This window comes from Stegostoma tigrinum, chromosome 5, assembly GCF_030684315.1.
Source record: "Stegostoma tigrinum isolate sSteTig4 chromosome 5, sSteTig4.hap1, whole genome shotgun sequence".
Classification (NCBI taxonomy): domain Eukaryota; kingdom Metazoa; phylum Chordata; class Chondrichthyes; order Orectolobiformes; family Stegostomatidae; genus Stegostoma; species Stegostoma tigrinum.
Window position 1 is genome coordinate 42,293,317 of NC_081358.1, and position 24,604 is coordinate 42,317,920.

The 24,604-nt window shown below is 38.6% G+C and overlaps 1 long non-coding RNA gene across 1 annotated transcript; it reads right to left on the reverse strand.

The window, feature by feature from the left end:
• Positions 1-14,136: 14,136 nt before the first annotated feature.
• On the reverse strand, positions 14,137-21,395 carry LOC125451627 (uncharacterized). Its single transcript, XR_007247335.1, has 3 exons — positions 21,360-21,395; positions 16,689-16,757; positions 14,137-14,159 (listed from the first exon to the last, which is right to left on the reverse strand). It is a non-coding gene; the product is annotated as an uncharacterized LOC125451627 (long non-coding RNA).
• Positions 21,396-24,604: the final 3,209 nt, after the last annotated feature.

Sequence of the window (24,604 nt, forward strand, 5' to 3'; positions counted from 1 at the left end):
CATTTTCAGCATTTTCCGTGTATATTTAGCAGTTTAGCCTAGTTTACAGCATCACTCTATTTATCATTGATTTAAAGTCTGCCTTACTTAAATTTAAAACTTTGGTTATTATGGCCCTCTCTCTCTCTCAAACCTAAAAGCAAATACAGTCCTGTCATGATCACTATCCACAAAATATTCCTTCACTGGTGTTGTCTATGCCCAATTATCAGCTCTGAAACCTGTCTCTGAAGCCTACCACTCGTGCATTGTAGAAACCTATTGCCTTATCTACTGCTCCCAGACTATACGAAAATTATGTTCTTCCATTATAACCTCTTTGTTTAACACTTCCCAACTTTAAGCCCTAAAAATTTTGCTTCAGCTATCTGGGGTCTTGTAAGTCCCTATCTACAGTACAGTGTACAGATCAGGATCTCTTCATTTAAAAAAAAGGATAGGATTGCATTAGAAGTAGTTCAGAAAACGTTCACTTGACTGATTCCTGAAATGAATGGGCTATCTTATAAGGAAAGGTTGAGCAGATTAGACCTATATTCATTCCAATTTGGAAGAGTAAGAGGTGATCTTATTGAAACAGATCAAGTCATGAGGAGACATGACAAGGTAGATACTGAGACAATGCTTCCCCTTGTGGGATGGTCCAGAAATAAGGGGCAAAGTTTAAAAGTTATTGGCTTCCCTGTTAAGCGAAGATGAGAAGAATATTTTTCTCTCAGAGGGCTGTTAATCAACGGAATTGTCTACCTCAGAAAGGAGTGGAGGTCGTTGAACAGATTCAAGGATGAGTTATACAGATTTTTAACCAGTGAAAAAGCCAAAGGGAAAAGACAGAACTGTGGCAATCAGGCAATCCAAATAGGCATGATCTTGTTGAATGGCAGAGCAGGCCCTAAGGGCTGATTGCCCTATTTTTACTCTTAATCTTGCGTACTTATGTAACAGGTATTCCTAATCTTCATGCTGATACATCATCCATGCTACTACTACTATCGGAAGGTCTGCAGATAACTCCCACAAGAGTCTTGCATCCCTATTCACTCCTTCATCCATCCATTGTATTTCTACTGTCTACTTGTTAGTTCTGAAATCATTCCTTTCTATTGTAGTTTATCGTGTCTTTCAGAAATACTGGTACTCTGTTTTGAATTTTCCTGTGACCTCTAATGACCCTGCAATCCAGCCCAGTTTGTAGCTTGTTCTCTCTAATGGCTTCCATGTCACATCATTTAAGCAGAGTTTAATCTTCTATTGCTTCAGGACCAAATGCTGGCAAATGGGGCTAGATTTATTTAAGATATCTGGTTGGCATGGATGAGTTGGACTGAAGGGTCTGTTTCCATGCTGTATATCTTAATGACCCTATCTGTTTAATAACTTACACTGCCTGCATTCAAATGTAAAAAATTAAGAATCAGTACTTAAATGATTAGCAGAGAGCAGTTGAAACATGTGAAATTGTAGCCCTGTCTGAACCAAAATTTTCAACACCAAAACAGAGAGAGAAATTGAGCAAAAAAAAATTTTAACTTTTTTATGTTCCCCTGTATTTACATGCTGTTATCCTGAGCCTGAAGAACATGTATAGGCTGAAGAACCTTGAGCTATTTGCTCTAAATAGACTTGGGGGAACCTGGTAGCGATCTATAAAATAATAATGGCTTTGGTAGTATGTCCAATGATAGATTAATCCTGATAAACAGATTGGGCATACCAGGGACACCAGTTTAATCCGTGTAGAGGTAGGCATTCACTAGATCTAATGTGGTTGTTTCCATTCTCGAAGATAAGTTAGCCTCTGGAATATATTGATCACAGGAAAGATGTAGGTGTAAGATATTCAAACCGACAAATCCTCTTCACTATTTGGTAAGATCTTGGCTGTTCTCACTGCGACCTTAACTCTACTTTTTTGCCAGTCCTTTATAATGCTTAATTCCCTTGTCAATCAAACATCTGTCTAACTAGGCCTTGAATATATTCATGATATATACTCCACCAATCTTTGTGACAGAAAATTCCAAAAATTAATGGTCGTCTAAGAGAAGAACTTTCTCTACATTTTCACCTTATTTGACAGAGTGCTTATTTTAACTGTGCCCTCCTAGTTCTAGACTCTTCCACATGGGGAAAATCCTCTTTGCATCTACTCAGTCTAAACCACTCAGAACCTTGTATATTTCAGTAAGATAGCCTAGAATTCTTCTAAACTGCAAAAAGTCTGTGCACAATCTCCTGTTGAGTGTGGACCATGCTCACCAGAGGAAGCTGGATGGATTTCTTATGAGGGGGTCAGATAGGAATTTTCTGAAGTACTGGGGTGAGGAGAATCCATGACCTCCAGGATTGTTACAGAAATATTGGCAATTTTCATGAGCGTGGATAAAAATTTGAAATGTCAAAGTCAAGTATAAAGCTGACTGGACTCAGAGCTGGAGATGACAGTATTAGTTCAGCCAGAGTCTTCCAACTCCTGTCTTACAAACCAGACAATCCTGGAACTGCCTGCCCAGGTGGTAAAAGTCACAGTGTTCAGAATGAACCATTGTTTACATCTCCAGCAAACCTGCTTTGTTAGAAGAATGGTACGTAGACTTGTTGGCTCCCAGTTCAGTAGGAGTCATAGAGTCATACAGCATGAAAACAGTCCCTTCAGACCAACCTAACAATGCTGACCAGGCTTCCTAAACTGAATAACCACTTGGATGCCAAACAACAAAAGTAGCAAGTGATAGACAGAGCTAAGCGATCCCACAGATCGGATCTCAGCTCTGCAGCCCTGCCACATACAGTTGTGAATGGTAATGCACAGTTAAACAACTCACTGGAGGAGCAGGCTCCACATATGTCCCATCCTCAGTAATGGAAGAACCCAACACATCGCCGCGAATGGTACAGCTGAAGCATTCACAGAAAACTTCAACCAGAAATGCCAAGTGAATGATTCATGTCAGCTGCCTCAAGTTGTCCCCATTGTCACAGATACCAGTCTTCAGCCAATTCAATTCACTCCACATGATATCAAGAAGCAGTTGGAGGCACTGGATGCTGCAAAGACTATGGCTATGGGGGTGGTAACGGCCTAGTGGTATTACCGCTGGACTGTCAATCCAGAGACCCAGATAACATTTTGGGTACCTGGATTCAAATCCCACCATGGCAGATGGTGGCATTTGAATTCAACAAAATATCTGGAATTAAGACTCTAATAATGACTATGAATCCATTGATAGGGGAACAAAAATCTGCTTTACTAATGTGCTTTAGGGATGGAAACAACCATCCTTTCCTGTTCCAGCCTGCATGTGACTCCAGACCCACTGCAGTGTGGTTGACTCTTAACTGCCCTCTGAGGAATTAGGGGTGGGCAATAAATGCTGCCAAGACAGCGACGCCCTCATCCCATGAATGAATAAAGAGAAAAAAAAACGTGTTCCAGAACTTTCCATTTCCTTAGCCAAGCTGTTCCAGTGCACAAATAACACTAGCATCTACCAGACAATGTGGAAATAGACTTCAATGTTTTCTCCAAAGTTTTGTGCCTGACGAACGACCTGATAAAAGCATATAAAATTATGAGAGGCATGGATAGGATGGATAGTGGAAGTGTCATATACTAGAAGGCATAAAGTGAGAAGGAAAACATTTAAAGGAGATGTGTAAAGAACGTTTTTCATGCAGAGAGTGGTAGATGCCTGGAACATGCTGCCAGGGAAGCAGACATGATAGCAACATTTAAGAGCCATTTAGACAGGCACAGGCAGGGAATAGAGGGATACGGACCATGTGCAGAAGGAGGTTTGAAACATAGCACAACAAGGACAGCAGTTGATAGTTGAAGGTTCAAAACCATGTTCTGCAAAATATGGAAAGCAGTCAGGTCTTTGGATCTTCCTGTCCCCACTCAATGCTAGTATTGGGCACAGACCAAAGAACATTTAGGAAGGACGTGAAGAGAGGAATAAAAGTAACAATTTGGGCATTATCAGTGCTTTCAGACAAACAGTTGACATACAGTGGTCGGGACATGCAGATGGAGCAATGCAAATCCTCAGAAGCAGATAGCAAGTGTAGATTTGAGACTGTTTTTTGAATAGTCCTTTGAAGAGACTGATAGAGTTTGACACCGTTTAATTAAACTACAATAGTGGAATCTGATAAATATCATTTTTGATTGACAAAAAGTGTTCAAAAATGTTGTGTTGGGCTTTCCTCTGACTTTGTCTATCTTATCACAGAATGTGCCTGAGTTAAAAAGGATGAGTGCAAACCAGTCGAGGTTAGTCAGGAAACATTGACCCACCTTTCACTTTACAACAGTATTCGTTCCTTTCTTGTCTTCATGTTTTTCTTGTCTTTTTAAATAGCTTCTCCAAAACTGTGTACACAAACTTTCAAAAGGTGTTTCACAAAGTATCGCCATTAAGCTTGTTAGCAAAATTGAAGCCCATGGAATTAAAAACGCAGGACCAGCATAGATGTAGAATTGACTAAGGGAAAACTAACAGGATATTTGATAGAGGTCTTCAAAATCCTGAAGTGTTTAGAATAGAAAAACTGTTTTGAATAGCTCAAGGATTAAAAGGAGAGCCAGCTTGAAGTTGACAGATGAACCAGAGACAGCATAATAGCAAACATTTGCCCAAAACATGGTTAGGTTTTGGATGTAATTGCCTGACAAGGTAGTGGCTGAAGATAAAGGCCATTCTGACCATCGAGTCTGCATCAAGCCTCTGAAGGCCATCCCTTCCAGACCTTTTCTATCCCTACAACCCTGCACTTCCCATGATTAATCCACACAGCCCCCGGGGCATTATAAGGCAATTTAGAATGGCTAATCCACCTAATCTGCATATCTTTGGACTGTGGGAGAACACCAGAGCTCCAAATGAAGACCCATGCAAACACAGGGAGAACATTGAAACTCCACACAGGCAGTGACCCGAGACTGGAATTGAACCCAGGCCCCTGGTGCTGTGAGGTAGCAGTACTAAACAGTATGTCACCATGCCACCCACAAATTGTACTGCAGTCTGCAAAAGGTAATTGGAAACAACTTGGAAGAGAAAAATAATTGGGATTAAGTAGAAATTGGGACAAACTGTATTGCTCCTAGAAGGTACCAGTGCATATTTTGGAATTAAGAATCTAATGGTGACCATTAATCCATTGTCAATTGTCGGAAAAATCCATCTGGGTCATTAACGTCTTTAGGGTAGGAAACTGCCATCCTTGCCTGGTCTGGCCTACATGTGAGTCCAGACCCACAGCAATGTGGTTGACTATTAACTGCCCTGTGGGCAATTAGGGTTGGGCAATAAATGCTGTCTAGTTGGTGACACCCTCATCCAGTGAATGGATAAAGAAAAAAAATTTGGTGGAGAAGAGGCCTCTTTCTGTGCTCTACTATTCTATGCTTTTATGATGACATAGCTGTGGGGAAAGGGATGCCTAACTCTGATGCTGTGCCTGACACAGCGTGTGGCCCAGGTTGGCTGGATCTGCTGGTCTTTTGCAACCCACCAAATTCGTGTTTGGGAGGTCTTAGAAATACAGACTGAAAGAACTGTGGATGCTGTAAATCAGGAACAAAAACAGAAGTTTCTGGAAAAGTTGAGCATGTCTGGCAGCAAAGAAAAATCAGAGTTAACATTTCGGGTCCAGTGACCCTTGCTCAGAACCCTTCATCTGAGGCATGGTCGCCAGAACGGAAACACTAGCTCTGATTTTTCTTCACAAATGCTGCCAGATTGGCTGAGATTTCCAACAACTTCTGTTTGTGTTAGAACTGTGATAGCAGCAACACCACAATAACAGCAAAAATGTATATTTGTATTTATATTGTGCCTGGTACCTTCTATTGTGATTCTTCACAAGAATATGTTGAACAAAGTTCAGCACAATGACATTTTAGATGATATTAGGTCAGATGTAGATCTTAAGAAGGGCCTTTAAGGAAGGCAAGTGTAGGCACATGAAGACATTGCCACCAATTATGGGCCAATTATGATTGGGAGTGTACACAGGCTAGAATTAAAGAAGCACAGACTCCTTACAGGTTGGTGGAATTGGAGGATATTATAGAGCTAGGGAGGAGTGAAACCATGGAGGCATTTGGAAACTAAAATAAGAATTTTTATATCACTACTTCGCATGAGCAATATTCGTTGACTAATATTTGATAGCATAAACCAAGATCAGGTAACATTTCAGCTGGTTGATTGTGTAGGTTCTTACAATCAAACAAAATTTTTTCTGATGAACTAAACAAAATCTTGTTGGTTTAATGCCAATAACTACACAGTGGTGCTTTTATATTAGTCCTTCCATAAATTGGAATAATGACTCAATCCACTAGGTTATTTGTACTTTCAGTTTGTACATTAGGTGGCAAGATGATGAACATTATTTGCATGAGTGAAAAAGTCACATCCTTAGGTCAGCAAGTCAAAGTTGTAGGAGCTATGATCTAGAAGGACAAAGGCATCAGACAAATGGAAATACCACCAATATCACCAAGTGCAGGTTCCTCTCCAAGTCACATACACTTTGAAACTACATCAGGTTTTTTTTAGTGTATTGGGTTTATAATCCTGGACCTCCCTCCTAACTACATTGTCGATTTTTCTACACCGTATGGACTGCAGTAATTCAATTTGGCAATTCACCATTCTCAAAGGCCATTAAAGATTGCAATAAATGCTGGTTTATCCAGTGATGCCCACATTAAATGAAAATTTTAAAAAATATGATCTTTAGGTCAGCCCAAGTGTTAGCCACATGTTTCCGTGAGTAACACCTTTGTCTCTAACTCAGGATATTGAGGGTTCAATATCAACATTAGATGTTTCGACATATCATCCATGCTGACACTAAGAAAATTCTTTTGGATAAGTATTAAGTGGAGATTCCATTACTTTGAATATTGATATAAAAGACCCCATGATGATCTTTCAACAAAAATTTGTCACTAGTTTCCTGACCAATAGTTATCCCTCAAAAAACAGCACAAAAAGATCTCTACTTATGTCATTATTGTTTGTGGAATCTTGCTGTGCCCAAGCCTACAACAGTAACTAAGGTTTGAAATACTTAATTGGATGTAAAGTGCGCCAAGAAATCTTGAGGTCATGAAAGCTCTGTACAAATGCAAGTTCTTGCTTTATGCAACTCGATATTTAATTGATGAGATGATTTGAAGAGTTGCAGTTATATGCACCATTTGCAGGTAAAAAAAATCATTTTCAATGTAATTGAAGGAAGATGGTTTCTTCAATTCAAAAAAAGTTGGATAGGAAGAAATTTACAATAACAATTCGTGCTGCTCATGTAAAAGAAATAACATAGCGAGTTGATAAAAATATATGTCTATCCACGTTTGGCCAGGATTTACTTGCGGACACATCTATTTTATTAATATGGATTTGTTTATGTTTGTGATAAAAATGTACAGTTTATAAAGGTCTGCCATCCTTATTTTCAAGCATAAATAATCCCCAGCTGCAAATTGGCATTATTTACCCCATCAAGGAGCATTTGTTAGCCCTACAGGACACTCACTTGCAGTAAAAGCTGGCTCTTAAAGGATTAGATAAATTTTGTTTTTGCTGTTGTTTCATTTCACAAACTGCAAGAAAAAAAGTCCAGGCAACATTTTGTCTGAAAAAAAACAATAAAGAATATGAAAAGCCCATCTAGCCAGAACATTGGACATTGCAAAACAACCTACAGTTATTATCGGATATATCAAAACTGACAAGGAAAACTTTGGCCGTTGATTGAACAATATTTCACGAGGACAGCAGAAGCCAGTGCACATGCAGTTTTAAATGGATCTGCTTGTCCAGGAGAACCATGGCTGCGCATTTTATGAGCTTAATTTAATTGCAGATGGTTTGGAAGCTGTGTGAAAGAGAAAAAAGAAAATGATGACAGTGCAAAAATCATTCTTCAGATTTTTACTATTAACTGTGAACATGAGAGACGAAAGAAAATTGCCCCTCCTGACTCTTGCAGCCCATTAGCAAACAGTGGCACGTCCCACCGCACAACTCAGAGTTCAGGTTAGTCTAAACTATGATTAGGCATAGATTTTTGGGATGCCAATTAGTCCTCTGCACCATGTTTTCTAGGAGGGCAGATTGGCAGAAATGACGGTGGTGTGAGGAGTTGTGGGTTGTGGTCAGGGAGAGAAAAAATAGGTTTGAACATGCATGCAGGCAGCAAAGTGATTGAATGATCTCATTTCAGGCTCTTTGTTAGACAAAAGGCAGCAGTCTATGAAGATTGATACAGAAGTGTTGGGCTTCGTTTGCTGGATCATCAAATGGATTGATATTATACTCTAGCAGTGGATGAAGACAGAGTAACTGTTATCATACTCAATACAAGGGCTTGTCAGGAGCGGAAAATCATCCCATGTCACTGATTATAGGAGCGTTTCATGACTGTCATGTGAATTTATTGGCTAGATGTCATGTGCAGGAGGCTACATCAGAACTCTGTATTTATAGAGCATAGGCAAAATGAAACAGATACATGTCAGCACTTTACCCAAAAACCATAGTGTCTGAGCTCAGAAGGCTTTCAAAATCCATTTCGTTTCAACTTATGTACTTTTGAGTGCGCAATCAAGTCAGACGTACTTACACATTAAAGTGTATTCATTAACAAGTATTTTCTACACAGAGCCTTTGACTCAAGGTTACGTATAGCTTGACTCCTTGGAATGAATCATGCATTGGCTATGTTATTACTAACATCTTAAAATATGAAGAAGTATAAAGCAGAGTAACATGCCTTAATTTGTTTGAGCTGCTCATATCCCAGTGCAGAAGATTGTGGAGTTTTCATTGTAGCTTTTAGGAGACAGACAGTGGTGAAATTGTTAAGCTGTAGAAGCTCAGTTTGATCTCAAAATCCTTTTAGCACAAGTTAAGGCCAATAACACATTGTAGGAAAACTCTGAAGGATTTATCAAATAATATGTTATGCCAAATTATGTACAAATGGACTGACCTAATGCTTTAATGAAGGTTTTTAAAAGAATATTAGTTCAGGGTTAACACATTATCATTTAGCTGGGGTCCTTGAAAATCCTGAAATTTAAAAAATCTTACATTAGCGATAATCACTATTATCCACAGTCTGTTACAATTTTCAGTCCATTCCTAAAAAGTGCAAAAAAAATCTTTTTGAAGCCATTTTGCTGATATAGTAAATCAAATAATGCTTACCTTACTGAGTACTGCAAATTTCATTCCTCTCTGCAATTACAATTCACTCTGGTTCCTTCATCATCTTTTAGCTCTCAATTTACCTCACATGGCCTTATTGACAGAAATTTGAGAAAAAGGATATTTTTTAAATGCTGAAGCATTCAAGCATCACAACATTAAAATTAGCCAACACAGAATATTTCAATCATCAAACTGCACATAACCTAAAGATTCAATACTGGGACATCTTATTAATGAGTTAAACAAGCACTGAGTGTTGTGTAAATATGTTCGATGGTTACATATTCAAAAAATAGAGTAATCTTAAAATGGGACAGACATTGAAATTCTTCTGACATCAATGGTCTGGTTTTGAGTGACAAGCCAAACACTATGGCTGCGACATCAAGCAAAACGATTATGTACTATATTGCCCCTAAATTGCATGACAAACAATAATATTCATAATTTAAATTTCAAAGAATTCCACTCTTATTGGAAAGGGCTTCTTTTTATTCTGAAGTCAGACTGCGGAAAGAAAAACTTGTGAATTCCATACAGCAATCTCTACACTTTGAAATCAGGCAAGAGGATGCAAAGCTGCTGTAATCCCAGAAGCTTCCACTTCTGATAATTGTTTCTGAAAGATGTCACTTAATCATCATTTGGCTACAACTTGACCTTCCTTCTCACCTCAGAGATTTCTCCTGGAAAATTACAGGGTATTAGATGGTACATAAATGTGAATTATGCTCCTGCTGAGATGAATATATCACACTGCAGTGAAACAATAATATATTGGAAGTTTAGCAAGCTCCCGACATAAAAAGAATCAAAAGAAATATAGAAAGAGCTTAGCCACGATAGCCTAACCTGCAGCACCCTGCTTATGAAAATTTCCCATCAAGTGCTGACCCCCTGAAGAATTATGGGTGACCGCACAGTTCCAATAAAAAAAAGACCGTCAGGTCACTCTCAAGGGACCAAGCTGTGATACCGAGTAGATGGTGACTTTTGGTGAATATTTCCACAAGGAGCTCGCTGACCATCCATCTCCCTTTTTAGCTGGTGTCAGAACTGGTTTACTTGATGATGATTTGATGCCCAGCAATTGCTCCCCCTTGCCCACTGAAAATGAGTGATGACAAGAGAGACACAGGCCGCACAATGCAGCCCAACATATTGTTACCACATAATTCCCATTACTCTTTCACCACTCAATACCCACAAATATCTGTATTTCCAAGGCTTTTTTCAATGCCCCCATCCTTTACACCGAATAAACTAGTAAAAAGTCAGTGCAATGAATGAAATGTATAGCGTTTGACCCATATTTAATGGCAGATTGATGCACGCCTGCATACAATTCAAGGCAATAAAGTGGTTGAATGATTCTTTTTTAAAACATTGTGAGGCTGAGGCCAAAACACAAAATAATTTTAACTCTTAATTGTATTATTTGCTCTGACATGTGCAAATTTGTAGTCACACAATTGTTCAGCTGGTTTGCTGAATATTTTCTACATTCTGTTAAGGAAAATTTTCAATTGCAATTTACTTCTGTGAGGGAAAACACAGTGGACTTGTATCAAATTGTAATGAGGCCCAGTAGTAATAGTAACTTTAGACTCCATGTAGGAGGGAGCATGTAGCAACCAGAACTCAGCAAATACAAATATATCAAGATATATTTTGAAAGACCAACTAGTTAATTTTATATATTCTATGTTTGCGCAATGGAAAAATAATGACACCATCCAGGGAACAGAATTAAGTAAGTTATTGAACTAGCATAACATGGACTTTGATTTGGCAAAGGCACTTTTGGAATTTTGCGCTCACTCAAACTCTAAATTATTTTACAATTTGTATATCTTATGATACTGTTTAGTTCTCTCACCTCAGGTTTAAGTAGCTATACCCAGGACATTTCCGTCCTCTTCCCTCTCATCCCTGATGGTTCTTTCAGCTTCTTTTGTATAACTTAGCAAGTAATTAACAATATTAAAATTATAAATAAATGACACCATTATTCATCATAATTCTTTGCAGTGGTTTCCTTTTTAACTTTCACTTGACCTTGTTTCTTTAATTAATCTAAGCAGAACATACATGTAAGCCATGTTACGTATTTAATAAGTACACATTGACCCAGGTAGGTACAAGAACCAAACTGGTTCTATTAAAATGCAACAGTGGGCAATATTTCCACTTGTATCATTGTTAAATAGTAATCATTCTGATTTCCCTTGACATCATGCTACCTTCATAGCTTGGCCAATGAAATCAATGACTGACATTTTTATAAACTGACAATAAAGATTCATTCAAGAATGCTGCACAGGAATAATGTCAAACAAAATTTGGTGCTGAGTCACATGTAAGGAAATAGATTGGCAAAAATATAGTCATGCAGTAGGTCTAAAAGAGGAGGGAGAGGGAGTGTAGGGAAGAAATCCAAGAACTTTGGGTCCATTCAGCCTAAAGTACAGATTCTAATGGTGGTGACTGAAAATCGAGAACACAGAAAGAGGCCAAAATTAAACCAACACAAAGATTTCAGAGGGTTTTTCTGAACTGGGGAGATGGCAGAAACAGAGAGGATCAAGGCCATGGAGAAATTCAAAAGCAAGCCTGAGAGTTTTAAAATATCATCCAAGGAGCAACTGTTATATCACCTCCCTCCCTTCTCATCCCATTCCATCTTACTGTGAAATATAGGGACAGGACGAGAATATTCAGTCTTTCCAGCCTGTTCCACCAGCCTTTTAGATCCTGGCCGATACCATCTACCCTCAGAAACATAGAATAGAGTAGGCTATTCAGCCCTTCGGAGCCTGCTCCTTCACTCAATATGGTCATGGCTGACCCATCCAACACAGGACCCTGTTCTCAATTTCACCCCATTCCCTTTAGCCCTGAGAACTGTATCTGACTCGTTTCTCTTTAACCCTTGCCTCACAAAAAAAAGGGCAATCTCAGGTTTGATTTTTTTCAGCTGAATCCCGGCCTCAAGAGTCTTCAGGCCAAAGGATTCATTAGAAAAAGTGTTTCCTGATGTCATTGGACTGCCTATGTTTAATTTTAAATTTGTACCCTTTATGCCGGAATCGCCCAACAGGAAATATTTCCTTACTTCACAATGTTACTAAATCCTTCATTGGATTATCTTTTATCTTCTATATTCGAGAGAAATGCAATGCCAATAGGTAAGATATCTTTGCACAAATCATGTCAACACAGATGTGGAGCTAGACATTGACACACACAGATACAACAACTTAAATTCACATCATGGCTGTAGCATGGACAAAATTCTATTGAATCAGAGAATGTCTAATAGGCAGCTTTGAATAGCTGGATACTAACAAGAGCTTTACACATTTCTGCTTTCGCATTGAAAACAAGCTGAGAACTCTGAGTTCAGTTTTGCTTAGCGAGAACTTAAAGTACATCTCAATCCATAAAAAACGACAGAAAAATTATGCTACCGCATAAAAGTTTAGCCCATTGAAGTGAAATAGTTCCACAACATTAACTTCATAAAAATTTCCAATGTCTCCATACATTGTTGTGTTCGTGTGAGCAAAAGGAAATCAATACAAAAAAATTAATGCTTGCAAAACATATAACAGACAATATTGAACAGATTTTAATTGTGATTTGATTTCAATTCCTCTTATCCGGATGATTAATGAATGCTACCCCTATAGCGCAGTAGGCCATAAAAAGAGTCTTTAATGTGACAATTAAGTGTCTGTCTTTAGATTATGTATTGGTTCCTTCTGAGATTACTTCATCAGTACAGTGTGGCTTTTGTGCAGATTAAAACAAGACTCAATTTTCTCCATTTTCTGGCACTTACATATATTTTATGACAAGCACTAAATCAATTTTATGCTACTATTGATTTTTGTTCTTAAATAGCCATCATTACTTTCTCCCTCTCCCTCAAACCTGTACTCCATTTTTCCTTTTAATTTGTCTGACGCACAGCTGGCTACAGGCATTTTCACATGATAAAGAGAGACATGGCAGGAAAGAGAATGAGAGAGGTGAGAGCAAAACAGACAAGACAGAGGAAGACCACCTTCAGAATGCAGCAGGAACTGGAGCAGCCTGCCTCTGCCATTAGAAATATCACTCCCTGCAGAGAAAGCCAGCGACCATCTAAATCCAGCTTTTCAGTTCAGTGGTAATATGCTCCTATCAGTATTAATAGCCCCATGCTGAATTCGGGAGGTGTTATGGATTATACAGCAAGCATATTGTCATTAAATTAAATTTTCAGAACGTTCCCCAGCTCATCACAAAATACCGCAGAGAGTGATCATAATCGGTTCTCAACGCATGTGTAATTGCCTTCAGCTGGCGTTTTTTACAGTTGACATTGTTCAGTACTGATAAGGTGATTGGTGATTTGAATACACAGCATGTTTCATAGCAGCCGTAATTGAAATATGGTATGTGTGAATGGAAGATTACATTAAAACTCAGATAATCACCTGACATGAGAATAATTGAGTCCACAATCTGCCACTGAGTCGCTCACTGAGGGGCTGTAATGAAAAGATGCCATTAGTGGATTATACCAGCTCTGACTGCACTTTGCAAGTGTGCCAGCCAGGCATTCCGTCACTGGCAGTTCCTCGATCGGGGCACTTGCAACACAAAGGGGAAAGATAACATGTACAATGAGAGGCATTAAAACTAACGAAACTGTTGCTTCAATATTTATAACATTCTCATTCCCCTCTGTGTCCCAAAGCAAGAGGAAAGTACATATTCCTATGCTCATTTTTGGAATTAAATATAATGTCAATGCAGCGGAACATTACGCCAATGGTGATTAAAATAACAAAGAGCATGAGGGTGATAAGATTACCTTCTTCATGTCCAGTCTAATCATTGAGAGCACCTCCTATGTCATCTGATTTTGACCTGTGCAAAAAGAAAGATTTGCATTTCTATGGCACCTTTCTGGACCGCCAGAGGTTCCGAAGTGTATTACAGCCAACTTTGATGGGTATTGACTGGCACAATCTAGAAATTGTGCACTTAGGTACATTAAGCATATATATAAAACAAAACTTGAGGAAGATTTGAATCTGGAATCCATACCTTTTAACCAGTAACAGGGCACTTCATTTTAGTCACATGGAGAGTTACACCTGGGTGTAACAAAGAATATACATAACAATGATTCCATTCTAATCCAGACACAACAAAGGTTACAGAGAGAAAGGCAAACAAACAGAAAAAAATCATCAGGGCAGAATTTAGTTTCCACATTTCCAATGGGACAGCATGCTGGGTCAGTGGTTAGCACTGCCCCCTCACAGTACCAGGGGCCCAGGTTCAATTCCACCCTTGGATGGCTCTCTATTTGCACATCCTCCCTGTGTCTGCATGGGTTTCCTCTGGGTAACCCATAGTCCAAAGATGTGCAAGTCAGAAGGACTGTGACCATGCTAAATTGCCCAAGTGCCCTGGGATATGTAGGTCAGGTGAAATAACCATGGGAAATCCGGGGGATAAGATTGGTAGGGTGGGTCTGGGTGGGATACTCTTTCGGAGGGTTGGTGTGGAATCAACGGCCTAATAGCTTGTTTCTAACCCATAGAGATTCTATGCTGTTATGAAATGTTCAGAAAATGTGTGCCCCAGATCAAACTCTGCCTGACCTTCTCATTGGTCAGCTGCTCTTGTAGGCATTTTTTCACATTTGAAGTCCAAATGACGACCACATAATTGCCCAGTTGACATTTAATCCCATGGGGGATCCCTCAAGTATTAGATTCAGCCCCAGAGATGAACTGCAATTTGAATCAAATTGTTGTTTGTTCGTGCAGAGCTTCGGTAAGCCAAAAAAAAACTTTTTTTCAAAGATTGTCATCTTGCACTCACCAGGGTTATTTGCAGGAATTCTGATTCAAGGGTAACGGCAACATTTATACGACAGAAGAGGAGTTTGCTGATTGGTTGGTAAGTGAACCCTGGTTGGTAGAGGTGTTGTCATGGGAAATGCACCCATTAATGCTGATTGTCAGTTAATGGCTTAGATGTATTTCTTTTTAATTTTAAAACTTGAAGGTTGATCCTGATTGGCTAGGACATTGCCCTGAGAAATAGGCTAGCAAATGGCTGTCACCCATTTTGCTATTTTGAAACAGGTGCAGTTATGCACTTGTTCTCTCTGTCTATGAAGAACAGACGCCGTGTGTTAAGATATGTGGCTTTCAACACTGCACTTCACTACTAGTTTGAGAACAAAAGCATGAAAGGTCTTTTTTTTAAGTGGCATCTTTCATAGCCTCAGCATTCTGAAGTGGATTATAAACGGTGGCAATATTTTTGTAGTGTAGTCGCTATTGTAATGTAGGAAACATGGCAGTCAGTTTTAGCACAGGAAGGTTCTTCAAATATGATAAAGGCCAGATAATCTGTTTGAATAATAATAATTAAATATGAGACCAAGAAGAACTGCCCCGGTTTTCTTCACAATTACTCCTATGGGAATTTTCTTTGTAATCACCTACACATTTTAAATGGTTAAATTTTGACTCTTTAAAGTGCAATTTAATTGTGGGTGATGTTAAAAGTCGATAAACTCATTTCTGAAAAGGGTGAAAGTATTTTGTTTAAAAACACAGAAATGCTTTCAAAATGAAAGATTCTAATCATGCGGTGAAAATCTGTATGAACGTGGGATGCCACTTAGCCTCTTGAGGCTGATCTGCTATTCAAAAAGGTCCTGGTTGATATGAGAGATTACTCCATACATCCACCTTTACCTCTAACCCCCAATACCATTTTTTTAAACAGAGAGTTATCGAACACAGTCTTAAAATTAACAATTAATCTAGTATCAGTTGCCGTTTGAGGAAGAGATTTCCAAAATTCTGGTGTCATTTGCATGAAAACGAGCCAACAACTGTTGTAATTCCTCCATAAACTGCGTTTTTTAATTAGCAGCAAAAACCAGTCCCATTTACCAAGCCGACCAAGGTAACACGAAGACATCCCACGTCTACAGTTCTTGTTATAGGTCAGAAATTTAAACTGGCACAATGTAGAATTTAGGAGCCTGTACTTTGGAAGCTAGAATTGGGTGCTGTTCAGGGAGAATGCCATATTTCGATAGATGGAGAGCAGAAATCTGAAGCTACCCAGACAATATTAAACAACAGTTAGCCCCATTCAAGCAGCACCAACTGATGCCCATGACATCAGCACATTTCTTTAAGCTAATTATAGAGTGTGCAGGTGTAAATCGGTGACAACGTGGACATCACAGAATAGCTCTATAATTATCCTGATGATCTTGCATAACAAAATCATTTCCAGTATCTTATTTAGACAGCAAACTTCATAACAAGGCCCAGCTGCAGTGATGTAATTCAACTTGTTTGACGGGCAAGGTTTATGCTATACTGTAATTAAAAAAGCACAGTGTAATTATAGATTTACCTTTAGAATGGTTGATGTTAACATCTCTTCACCAAACTTCGGTCCCAATTGCTTCCGTTTGAACAAATTCTTAAAACAGAACAAAAAAAGATAGCAAATTTAATGATTTTGAAACTGAAAATTGACTCCCATGGTTTCATATTTCTATTATTTTAAGCTGGGAGACTGCCCCATTATGTGGCAACTATTTGCACTGATGAATGGAGGATATAAAGAAAAATTCTTTGGCTATCAATGTTTTCTGTTATCTTTGTTTAGGAAAATTTACATACTCCCAATTTTGGACTGGGATCTGGATAAACTTTTGTAATGTTTCTTACATGATCTTTTTTGCTCACAAGCAATTGGACAATAAGTTTAACTAATTTCTTCATACTTTGCAGCCACACAAATTCATTTTCAACACAACAACTGATGAACATTCAGGAGCAGGAATCTTAGTTCCTTTCTTCCTTCATAGCTGAGGGATTATGATATTTCAAAGATTTTGTTCTTGCATTGTATTTTTAGTTCACAGTAAAATGAAAGGGATTGTGTGAATTATTCTGAAACAGCATGCCTAACAAAAGGCCAGGGTGACATATATATTATATCTTGCTATTTTGCTAGGAACAAGGTGAAAAGTGTTGTTCTTGAGGACAATGGCAACATCATCTTTGTTAATATTTGTTAGACTATTGGTTCAAAATTGATAAACAGAAGGAATTGGATAGGCTTTTAGTACTTAGAATTGACAAGACACCAAGTCCAGATGAGCTGCATCCAACAATCATGAAGAAAGTGAGGGTGGAAATTGTGGAGCCAAAGCCAAAATTCATCAGCCTTCCGCAGATGCCAGAAAATTGGAGCATTGCAAATATTTTGCTCTTTAAAAAGAAAATTGGGTAGAAGGATACTAGTATAGCAAATACAGACTAATCAGTTTAACTTCCATAGTGTGGAAAATATCACTTATAGTAGAATTAATAGTTATATTGACAAATATGGGCTAGCTAAGGAGATCTATGATGCCTTTCTTAAGGAAGAATCATGCTTATTGAATTTTGCTGGAGTTCTTTGAAAATCTAAAAGAAAAGGTTGGTGAGGGTAATAATGTCAATGTGATATGCATGGACCTCCAAAAAGGACCTTGATACAATGCAGTGCAACAGACTTGAGAGAAAAGTTAGAGCTCATGGAATAAAAGATCAACAGTAATGTAAATACAAAATTACCTGGCTAATAGGAAACAGAGTGTAATGGTTAATGGATTTTTGTTTTGGGCTGGGAGGAAGGTTTGTGATGGAGATCTTCAGAGGGCAATTTTGGGATCATTGACTTTTCTGATATATGTTAATGATCTAAACCTTGGCATACAGGGAACAATTTCAAACTTTGTGAATGATACAAAACTTGGAAGTACTGTAAACTGTACGGAGGACAGTATAGAATTTCAAAAGAATTTTGACAAGTTGCTGAAATGAGCAGATAGGTGACAGATGAAGTTTGGTGCAGAGCAGCATGAGGTAATACACTTTAGTAGGAAGAACATGGACAGGCAATAATAATTAAGGGATATAATTATAAAGCGTTTGCAGCAGTGAAGGGATCTCAGTATACATGTACACAGATCATTGAAGGTGGCAGAATATGTGGAGATAGCAGTTAATAAACCTTACAATATCCTGAGCTTTATCAATAGGAACATAGAAATCCTAGAGCAAGGAGGTTCTGCAGAGCTTAAAAAGACATTAGTTCAACCTCAACTGGAGTATGGTGTGCACTTCTGGATGCCACACATTCAGAAGGATATGAACATGTTGGAGAGATTGCAGAAGAGATTGATGAGAATGCTTCCAGAAATGACAAACTTCACTTAAGATACATTGAAGAAGCTGAGACAGTTTGCGCTTCAGGCTAGGAAATGTACCTGGATTTGTTCAGGGCTGATTCCAAATTGTTTGGAGAGGAGAAAGTTCAGGGGAGATTTTACAGGAGTTTTCAAAATCATGAGGAGTCTAGACAGAGTAGATAGGGAGAAATTGTTCCCACTCATAACCTGGGTAGGGATTGAAGGGCACAGATTTAAAGTCATGTGCAACAGAGGAAAATCTGAAGTGAATAAATTTATTCCTCACAGTGAATCGTTAGAGTCTGCAACGCATTATGTGGAAGTATGACAGAGAGAAATTTCAGTCAAGGCATTCAAGAGGATATTAGATGATTATTAGTGTGACAACAATGTGCAGGACTATGGGAAAAGGCTATACAACAACACAAAAACCATATGCTCATTCAGAGATCCTGGGAAAACACAATGTGCTGAACAGCCTCCTTCTGCACTGTAACAATTTTGTAATTCCGTAACAATGTTATGTAGCCCTGTAGAGTTAATTTTTCAGGTAGTGCTCAAGTTCTATGCTTTAAAGGATAAGTTGCCAACAATGGTGGTGTTTAGTCAATGCTGCTTTTATTATGTTTTTTATAATAAGCTTCTTAAAACATGAATCGTTGACACATCATTTTATTTAGCTATTAACCAGAAGTTTGAACTTTATTTTTTAAAAGGAGTTATTATTCTCTAAGGAGTTTATAACACAGGCCAGGGTGATGAATATAGGATGACAGAAACACAGAACTACTACGTGCAAAACATGCCATTTATCCTCTTGTATCTGTACCAACTTTGCAAATGAGTGCTATTGTCCTGGTTTTCCCCATACTGTTGCATGTTGTTTCATTGAGCCTTTGTATTGAACACCTTCTGGAAGCCCATGCACACCACATCAATCACCCTCATGAGGCAAGAACCTCATTAACCCTTTCTGTTACCTCTATAAACACTGCAGCAAGTTAGTTAAAAGCATTTACTGCTTTTGGGAATCCAATCTGGTGCTTCCTAAGCAACTCAACTTTATCCACATGATGGCTAATCACTCAATGATTGTTTCTAGAAGCTTCCCCATCACTGAAGTTAAAAGACTGCTCTGTAATTGCTCTGTTAAACCTTTTTGAACAAGGCCGTGATATTTGCCATTCTCCAGTTTTCTGGCATCTCCCCAGGGTCAAGGGGAGACTGAAAAGTTATGACCAGTACCCCTGCAATTTCTGCTCTCATTCCATAGCAATTCACAGAATAGAAATGGACCATTTGGGCCACTGGTCTACAACACTGATAATGTTCCACACAAGCCTCCTCCAACCCTACTTCAAGTGTCGTTTATTCCTTTTATTACTTTTTCTTAATGTGTTTATCTAACTTCCCACCGAAAAAAATCCCTGCAATTCTCCACAACTGCTCCCCATGGGAGCCAAATGGGACTTTGGTAGTAGTGAGACAATATATTAAGCTACTCCATTTTAACTGTTTCCCTACTCCTTCCCCACCAATCAAGGAGAATTGAAGCTCTTTTTCATTATTTCAATGTCCAACAAAAAAAACTCTTGGAATCAAAAGCCAGAAAGAATTACCCCAACACCTTTCACAACCTCAGGACTAAAGCACTGTTACAAACAACATAGTGGCCGAGTTATAACATAGGAAATGTGGCCATAAATGCACGCTGAAGAAACTCCCGTAAATCATACTGTGACAATAGCTAGACAATCTATTGTAGGTGTTGGTTGATGGATAAACGTTGCTCAGAATCATTACGGTGGCTTCTTTGTTTTTTAAAGTAGCACCCAGGGATTCCTCATACCCATTTCAAAGAGCTGTTGGGAGCTCTAGTTTTAATAGTTCATCCAAAAGACAACTCTCTCTCACTCTTCTGTTCAAGTATCAAACTGAACGTAAGTACACAAGTTCCTGGAATAGGATTTGGAGTAACTAGCAACTGGTCCTCAAAAGATTCCCACATGTTAGATGTGGATTCACCCTGAAACAGCTGCTCCCAATCCACGTTCTCCAATTCTTCCCTATTTCAGGTATATTTGGCCTTCCCCCAATTTAATACCTTCCACTCTTGTTCTTAACCATAAAGAATCCAAATACTTCCAGAATTATGGTCACTTTATACAATCTTACCATTTCTTAAACATTTAACTTGCTCTAACATTTTACACTCAGGATAATTCATTGGCAGTTATGTTACTTTTCTAGCAATATGAAAAATTTTTACATTCATGGTTGAAACAAAAAAAAGATTTCCATAGAGCAATTTCATATTTTGAGTTTTATTCTTCTCAATGAATGACAGTAGTTTATTATCAGTCTAAATTCTCGTCCCTTGTGTCACTATATATCACAATATCATTGAAATAAACTACACAGCTACAAGCGTCAGTGACAACGGTCACTACTCCACAGACCAACTGAATATTTTGTACGTATTTCCTGACTTCAATTCATCTGCAATTATACCTCCCCTACTACTTGAACAAACTGCAGTGTAAACAGCGCTTATAATGCCCTGATTTTACAAAGTGTAGTCATCTCTTTTACAACATTTAATATTCAGATCAGTCAAAATCCCATTTTAGTCCACAATAAAAAAATACAAAAAAATGCAAATGTACTGTCTTTACAGTACACCACCTTACTGAAGTCCTTATCCATGTCATCTGCAGCAGAACCTATGTGCAACATTATCCTTAGGCAAGCTGCTACTGAAGGGACACTTACCACTGCTTTGTTCATCGGACCCTCATGCTCAGTAACTCAGCACATACAGATCCTGCCTCAATGCTTACCTCTAAAGAGCCAGTATCTGAGTTGATGGCTCTGATGATGATTCTCCTTCATTACTGCTTTCCATCTCTTGCTCTTCCACCACTGTCTTGCCAAGTCGCAGTTCTTGGGTATCTGAAAAAAGACAGACTGGGTTATGATTGGTAAAGTTGAAATAAAGATACACAGTTACACGATTTGCAGTTTATTATTGAGAAGAGATTGTGGGATGAGAGAGAAATGACAGACCGGAAGGAGATTTGCAGTTGAGGGGATGATTACTTTCAATATTTTCGTCTCTGTCACTGGCCATTCCATCAGCTGTGGCCTGTCCAATGTTGGTGAGAACCATCTTCTGCATCTGGCTGAGGACATGCAGCCATGTGTATCTCCCACATTTTAGCTGTTGCTTCCTGTGGTTGTGCTTCACTTCATCCTACAAGAGAAATGAAAATGTCTCACTGAGTGTGGTACAATGCATTTGGCTGATGAGGCTGCTATGTTGCCAGTGAGTGCAATTATGAGATGTTGGTATGAGGCTTGCAGAAGTATTCAGTGTGTGACAATGAGGAGAAGCTTTGAATATGACACATCAGTCCCAATTGATAAAGATTGGGTGTGAAGTATTAGACAGTGTGTGAGCCTGGTTGGGTATTTGGTGGGATAAGGAATTTGAAGATTCTTTTATTGACCTTGGCCACCCATGTGGCATCATTCAACTTATTGTAGCATTGCATCCAGGTTGGAGTCAATCCCTTAGCATTTAGCTATTTTGTATCATTGCTTTCTGAGAGTTTCGCTGCAGGGCATCCTGCTGAAATTCTGCAGATCCTGATTGACCAAGCTTCCCTGCCATGTTGCATTGTAATTTGTCATTCTGTTCTCTCTCTTACACACACACACACACACACACACACACACACACACACACACACACACACACACACACACAAGTAAATCAATGGGGTAAATTTGTATTTGCAGATACATTCTATTTTGTTCAATAAGCACAGAACTTATGGACAGCCAATGTGGTGTTTTATAAATTCCTACTTTTGAAATAAAACCAGTCAGACTCCAAATCAAAACACAGATTCTAAACAGGGCCTCACACCTAGGTTGCATTGTTTGACCTAAAATGTCACCTCTCCTTTACACTGATAAAACCTTTAGTTCTCTCAGGGCAGTGACTTGAACGAAATTCAGGAAATTACATATAAATATTAATCAATTAAACACTTCTAACTAATTAAAGATTTAACGGCATCTTAGTATTGTTTAATACGTCTTATTCAGTGGTGTGACCCCTTGGTCTTTTATTAATAAATTCTGTGCCTGGTACCACCTCTGTCACAAACACCTGAAGAAGGAGTGAGGATCCAAAAGCTTGCGTTTTCAAATAAACCTGTAGGACTATAATCTGATACCATGTGATTTCTGACCTTGTCCACCCCAGTTCAACACTGGCACCTCCCCACCGTATCAAAGAAATTTCAAAATGACTGGATTATGATCTCTTGTGACCTCAAAAATAACAGCAAAGCATTCCCTTGCAGTTTGTTTTCCAAATTGTAAACATATTTTGTGTGCTCTTCAAAGGGCACAACATAACTACAGAGGTTACAAAGCCAGTTTTGACTCTGCTGGAGTGGATATTGAACGGAATGCTCTCATGTGTACCATTTGAGCATTAGCATGCTGTGAAGTTCACAACTGAAGAACTGTCCCCAGCTTATCGCTTTTTTTCAGATAAAGAAATCTGTCACTCTGAGTGTGAGGAGTCACATTGCTAGCAGCAAAATGAGAGGTAGGGCCCTCTTCCATTCTAAGTGCTGTGAAGTAGTTAAAAAGAGGATTTGGGACAGAGGAACTTCAATAGTCTACTAAACCAAGAACATCAATGTCAACACAATCGGCAACTTCCACTGCAATGGCTGCATGTTCAACTATCCACCCGATATGAACAATTCAGAGATTGGTATGAAAGCTGTTTCCTGTTGACATTTAATATTTTAGACTCACCTCTTACATTTAACCTGTGTGGATGCATATTGTGTTACTAATTCTTTTCATGTTTAGCCATTATTAAACTCATTCTTTTTGTATATTCAAGAAATCCTGGTTAAATTGGCTCATTTTAACACACTTATTATACAGTCATAGAGTCTTAAAGCACGAAAACAGACCCTGCAATCCAACTCATCTGTGCCAACCAGATATCCTAAATTCATCTAGTCCCATTTGCCAGCACTTGGCCCATATCTCGCTAAACCCTTCCTATACATGCACCCATCCAGAAGCCTTTTAAATGTTGTAATTGTACCAGCCTCCAACCACTTCCTCTGGCAACTCAGTCCATACATGCATCACCCTCTGCATGAAAAAGTTGACTCCTCAGGTCATTTGGATCTGGGAGAATGGTATCCACCAGAGAAGGGGTCTTTTTCAACTCACCTTGTTGTGACTGAGTGAGGGGTTGGGTGAATAGAGAAGAGAAGCCAGCTCATCCCTTCCCATTCGGTAGCTTAACAATTTGTAGCATCATATCTGGAATTGGAATGAATTTGGGAACCTCACACAGGATCTGATTGTAATAAGATGGGAGCTGTTGCCCCTGTATGAGCAGACAAAACAAAAGGAATTAGTGTGGGCAAATGTTCACTTTGCAAATAACGTCTTTTTAAAAACCTGTAAAAAGCTTCCTTGATTTTGCATTGTTGGAGTATCAAAAGATCTGCAGAATAAGGAAAAATTAGTTTTGATGATTTAAATGTTCTGCCCCTCAAACAATTTAAAAATTTAGTGAGGGTCTTGCAATTCAAATTTCACCCAAAAGGCAGAAAACCTGAAATTTTTAAAGGGGTCGTCAATGGTTTATAAGTGGAAACTGAAAATAATGAAATTGACAAGATACTCATAGAGACATTGAAACTGAAGCAGTCAGACTTCAAACTTAGAAGAAAGAGAAAAACAACTAGAAAGAAAGGGAGAGAAATAAGAAAGAGAAAAAAAGAGCAAGGAGAGAGAGTTTCAGGAAAAAGACTGCGGGTAAAAGAGTTTGAGCTAACACAGCAGGAGCAACAGGAACCCTATTGCCCTACTGTGCCCTGAGAAGACATAATCAGCTCAGGATTATGAGATGAAGGCAACTTGGTTTACTCATTTAATTCTTAAGTTTCAGAAAGCAGAAGCTGGAGATTTCTTTATCCTTTTCAAGTGGTTGGCACAACAGTTAAAGTGGCCATCTAACATTGGTCTTTATTAATGC